This window comes from Ornithodoros turicata, chromosome 2 (assembly GCF_037126465.1).
Source record: "Ornithodoros turicata isolate Travis chromosome 2, ASM3712646v1, whole genome shotgun sequence".
In the NCBI taxonomy this organism is placed as follows: Eukaryota; Metazoa; Arthropoda; class Arachnida; order Ixodida; family Argasidae; genus Ornithodoros; species Ornithodoros turicata.
Genome location: NC_088202.1, coordinates 72,546,574 through 72,552,394, shown reverse-complemented (window position 1 = coordinate 72,552,394; position 5,821 = coordinate 72,546,574). Strand labels below are relative to the sequence as shown.

General features: G+C 43.8%; 1 long non-coding RNA gene across 1 annotated transcript in view; it reads left to right on the top strand.

The window, feature by feature from the left end:
• The window catches only part of LOC135385561 (uncharacterized), a 390,670-nt gene that overhangs the window by 246,127 nt on the left and 138,722 nt on the right, over positions 1–5,821 (top strand). The window lies entirely within an intron of this gene.

The window sequence follows — 5,821 nt, the reverse complement described above, 5'->3', positions numbered from 1 at the left end:
GAGCAGTAACAGACTGCGCTCATAACAAAGCCTCTTCATTACTGTACGGGATGAACGCGCAGTATTTGTCGACGACACTTGCATCCCCATTCCTCGCACCACAGGCGGCTACGTAGACTTGTAGTGGAGCACGAAGTACTGGAACACTTTGAGATTCCAATATGAGCCACCGAAATTTGCTCACGACCGTGCGAGGGAAACATGGCGAGCCAGGATAGTCCAACAACACTTGGGAATCATTTTGTTCTTGACAAGAAGCCTGCGTGCACGTGCACTGTAATTTGCGCATCCTTGCACAAAACTGGAAGCGTGCGAGTTCTGTATCATCCTGAAGGGTCCATTGCACAGCGAACTGGCTGTCGCTGGAAATGTACATATTTCATGGTTAGTGACGCGTTAACTTAGGTGCGTGTGATATTGCTGTACATATATTTCTCGTGTATTGAAACAGTGCTTATGTTGCATGAGCGTGCACTGACGTTTCGGGCCTGTTTGTTGGATTGCAGTGCGTGCACATCTCATACCACGGTCCAGGGTAACTTAGTCAGAATCACCTGAGGGGTTGCTCACATCTCAACTATAGTGCACCGAAGAGCTTAGCATAACTACGTAGGAAATGAACTGCATCGGCGTAATTGCATTATAGTTGTAAAATACGTTCAGCGTACATAGCGAAACCACGTTAACTGTGTGTAAACTGGCATGCGAGAGAAACCTTTAGGATATGTCTTGGTTGTGTTGATGTTTCGTACGCCGTTCAAGCGTGTCTGCTACTTCTGAATGAGAGCCCATGGCAAAGAACATGACACTTTAATCAGAGTCAGTTTTGTTCCGCGTATTTAACACTTCATAATGTATCACCGAACACAAAAATATGTAGTAACATTCTATTAGTACAAAAGAACATATCGATATAGGTTTAGTTAAACAGATAAGTTTTGTTGACGGACACGGGGCAGTTTAATTGGAGCGAAATAAATGGGTTACTTGCTTGCTAATTTACTAGAGTGTTACTTGTAAAAGCAATTGTTTCGAAATTACAGTTTGTTAGCTTACGGCGTAATTACTTGTGTATAGTGTCGTCCACCTTAGCGCAATACATTACGTAACTGAGGATGCGCAGGGGATGACAAGTAAGTCGCACATTCATAATACTGTAACGCGATCTCCAACAGTGTGCACTGAGGTATTAAAAAAAAAGGCTGTACAGTCTGAGTTTGAAACATTTCTAGAGTGTAATTATACATTTCGCGTGTAATGTTACAAAGGACAGGTCGTTGCTGTTTACAAAGTGCGAATGACCGTGTTTTGTTATGAATATCAAAATAAACACACTGGCGTTATATAATAACAGAGTCATTGTCGGTATTGCGACTGTGTATTCCTTGCAATATAGTCTAGTAGAATGCATAGAATTTTTCGGGAGAAATGCGAGAAGGAAACCTGTTGAAGAATGAATGGGCAAGATCAAAGGTTTGCAATGGGGTACTTTCCCACCTCCACTAAGAGTCGATGTAGCGACACTACGTCCAGTATACAAAGTTTTGGAAAACCCAGGACTGCATATCAGGCGAGAAAAAAAAAAGCGTCAACGCCTCCTTGTGAACGCATCTGTACGTATACACCGTTTTTCAGCCAGCCTCAAACCCAGCATTTTTGCAGCCAGCACAAGCCAGAGAGGAGGAAAGTCATACAGTGAAGAAGCACACAGCACGTGGATTTTGCTTCTCTCTGGTTTGGTGGTAAACAGCCTTCAACGTGCTCCCCTGGTTAGACGGCGCTGTACTTTCAATATGGCGGCGTCCACAAGAAAAACTATGTGCACTGTGCTTGGTACCAATGTTCGAAAGTATTCTTGTCCAGTAGAATTGCCGTATTTATTTTTTCTTGCTTATTATTAAGAAATGCCCGTTTGCAGCTGAAGGTGCAGTAATACTTGTCGCACAGGTAAGACTAATATTTCAATTCAATGCATCTCACCTTTTTATTCTCTCCTTGTGCTTATTTTTACTATGTTTCGTGTAGACTGTGCAATGCTTCATGCCGACTGGGTTACGCAACACGAAAGTTACGGAAAAATGAACACTTGCACAAAGTTTTTTTACAATGTTTGCACAACGGGTCATTGACAATGCCGTCGTGACGTCACTGTCCTTCGACATCGCTTTTCGTTGCGAACGGTGAGTGCGAATGTGTAGAGCGCTAAAGAAGTAGTTCATATGGCCGGTGGTAATGTAGGTGGTAATGCCGGTGGTAATGCAACTACCATTTTTTATATATATACCATATATTTACTATATTTTTTATACTGACATAAACAGTTCTGCAGTCAATGATATTTGATATAATTGCTTCACCTTGTCAAGCTTTCTTCCCCAGATGACTACGTCACCTTTCTCGTACCGCTCGCAATGCTGCTTCGATTGTTCCGGCGATGTCCTAATCAATGAATTATGCTTCATCATGCGGGTAAACGGCAGTAAATGGCTTACCGTTGGTCACCCTCACTGTCGCCTAGCAGCATAAACTAGTGAATGGTTGCTGAATGAGCTTAATTTGATTTGGCAAAAGAAGAGAAATATAGAGGCTCAACATTATGCCGCATACTCCACTGGCCGGTTTCGCCGCCAACTTTCTAAAACCACGTGTGTTCTACCAGAGTCATAAGGAAGGAAGTCAAGGGTGGAACACAGCTTGGCGATAGGTGGCCGGCGAGTCACCGCGTACTTTATTGATGTTGATCCCCCCCCCCCACTCCTTCCTGCTGTCCTCTCTCCATCTTTTCACTTCTGTACGCCGCTCATAGCCACAGTTGATTCGCGGCGCTAACAAAGAATTAAAAACAATAATGTTGGCGTATTTGTGCAATGCACTCCGCAGCATTTTACGAATCGCTTTCTAACGCTCGCAGCTGAGCAGTACGTGTTTGGTGTCGTCTGGCTACCCCCTGGCACGAGACCCCAAGTATCACTTCGTACCTCACTTTCTGTGTAAAGTATATACCTCAGAAAGCTTTTGCCTACCCTAGCATGTTAAACAACGAGCCAACACACAAAGACATACATATACAATGGTAGTAGATGTAAACAATGGAAATAACTGGACATGTGTGATGGCACTCTTTGGCCAATAGTTACCCTTGTGCCATAAAAGTCCGAAACAAACAAACACACTACATGAGGTGCAGTCTGGCGTGGAGGATCCCGTTATGGAATAAGAACACGTGTGCTAAGGGTACGTTCAGCCTGAATCACTGAAGTAATGGTTCAGTGGCCCGGGTACCCGTGAAGATATGTCCGTATGTCGGTCTGTATGGGGTGGTGGTGGTGATGGTGAAAGGGCTCGCTGTGTCGGTCTGTATGTCAGACATCAGTTCCCTGACGTTCAACCAATTACTTTCTGTCAGTCGGCTTCGCATAAGATCTAGTCATACGATTTTTGTCTGTACTTTTGTCCATGCGATTTAAACATCAAAAGAAAGAAAGAGATAAAACATTTCGCGGCTAAGCTGGCAAAATAGATTCGCTAGCTATATTGGCAAGGCATACGCTGGTGAGCGTCTAGGGCCAGACGGTAAGCTATTTCGTCGCAGGTACGCTACTGTAGCTTTTATTGAGTTTCAGGAACGTGTGGCTGACTGACACATTCTTTTCCAATAGACTCGAAAATTTTCAATTTGAGTGCGTATGCAAAACACTGAAGGTCCTAATTATCACCTTCGAATAATGCCCTGTTAAGCCTGTCGCGATCTGTACGTTAGTGGACTGTAACGTGCGCTGTATTGTGTAAATCTACAACATCGTTCTTTTATGATTAGAAAACACTTGATCTGTTGCGATAAATTGACATTTTGTTAATGAGCCCAAGTTCGCCACGCGTTGTCTAGCCTGTTGTGTGGAATCAGCTGTGTAGATGCACAAAAGTTTGCCATCTATGCTTCACGCATTCAATAATAGCGGAGCCTTCACCAGGTCTCGCTTTAGCAACACGTTCACGAGTTTCCCTCACTCCGTCTAATTCATCAATCATCGTATGCTGAAATTTGTCAGAAAGGATCTAGAATCCAGTGCTGTTGTGCTGGTCGAAACAGGTAGGTATTTCAGCTTCTATATCCTCCAATTTTCAACGAAAGAGTCGTTTTCCCGGCACTGTTTTAAAACTCACTGAAGTTGACCTCAAATAGTCCACCCGGGAAGCATTTATCCGTATTCGCAATAAACATAACTGTGGGGCCGTGTCCAAGACCGTGCGTCAGCCGAGTCCCGCTTGATGAGGGAGCTTTTCAAGGCTACCGTTCTACTGAGCAAATAGTAATATTCTCATCAACACGATATAAATTCTACGAAAAAGCACTGATGATTAGGAGAGCCCTAACGGCCTGTCATCACTATGTATGCTCTTTACCATGTGTAGACAAGTTCGGTCCAGCTCTTCCAGAGCACCGTTTCGCTAACCACTACTACTTTATTTGAATGACGATGATTGGGGGTTTCAATGCCAGGGGCGATGCTCTATACCCCATTCATGGCGGACATGTTATGAAATGGAATAACGAGTATCCTTACAGTGAGGACCGAATACCTACGGTGTGAAAAAACACACACACACACACATTAGAAGGGGAAAAAAGGAAGTAACTGAAAAGGTTATCCAGCCGCAGGACTCGAACCCGCATCTTCTGGATTGCCGGTCCAGGGCTCTCCGATTGATCTATGCTAACACACCTCTCCGACGACTTCCAAGGGTGCGTCATTTGACTTCAGTGACTTCCTTCTTTAATTGCTCTTAGGCACTTGATGCTTTATGTGTTGTCTTTTCCTCTATGCTCCAGCTTCAGGACATCACTTTCTATCGTCTTCTTTGGAAGGGGTTTTAGGTCAGAGCGTTGGTGGGCTGCATTTGGCCATGGACCATAGGTGGCATGATTTAGGGGCACGGTAGGTGTGGATCTGAAAGGTTGGTAGTGCGGGCAATGGAGAAGGATGTGTTCTAGATCTTCCAAATCACTGCTTTTTGTTGCGGTTACGGTTGCGCGTCCTATCTACCAAGAATGGTACTCCCAATGTTCTTCATCAATTTATAAGACGCTTCGGTAACTTTGATGGTGCTCTCAAGCGGTGAATCACCCCAGGCCATAGTCATGATTTAGTTGTTGTTGTTGTTGGTGCTCTAGTCCGTTTCTGAAAGACGGGAGGAGACGGAATACTCCTCCTTCATGTTGCCGAATTGATGCAGCGCTTCTTCTACCGTATTAATGCTTGACGCATGACACTTGATTGATCCGTTGATTACTTGAGACCACACACGTGTACGCGAATGATGCGAAACTGGACGGTTTCTTGCAAACTTGCAAAATCGCAAGAAGCGTGAAGACGATGTCAAGTTGCCGACAAGATAGTTATTAGAAGTGAAAAAGGACGGTTACGAGCATCTATCTGTTTATTAACGACAAGACTTTCGTGCATGAAACTGCTGCACATCTTCAGGTTAACCTTCAGGCTAACTTTAACCTGAAGAAGTGCCGTTGTCTTTTGTAAAATGTCTGCAAGAAGGCAACTTTCTTTTTCTTTTTCGAATTACCTTCGAAGATCCTTGAAAGATAAATAACGGACTCATAAATGGCTCAAATAACTGACCAATAATGTAACTCAAACAACAAACACCCAATTACTGATTGTACACAAACTTGAAAGTATGTTTGTGCTCACGTCGAGTTGGCGAACGATGGATATCTGGTCTTGGGCCCGGCATAGTTCATGGTCAAAACTACGTACAATTAGATCACCTTCTGAATTTTCTGGAGAACAATAAACAACGGATA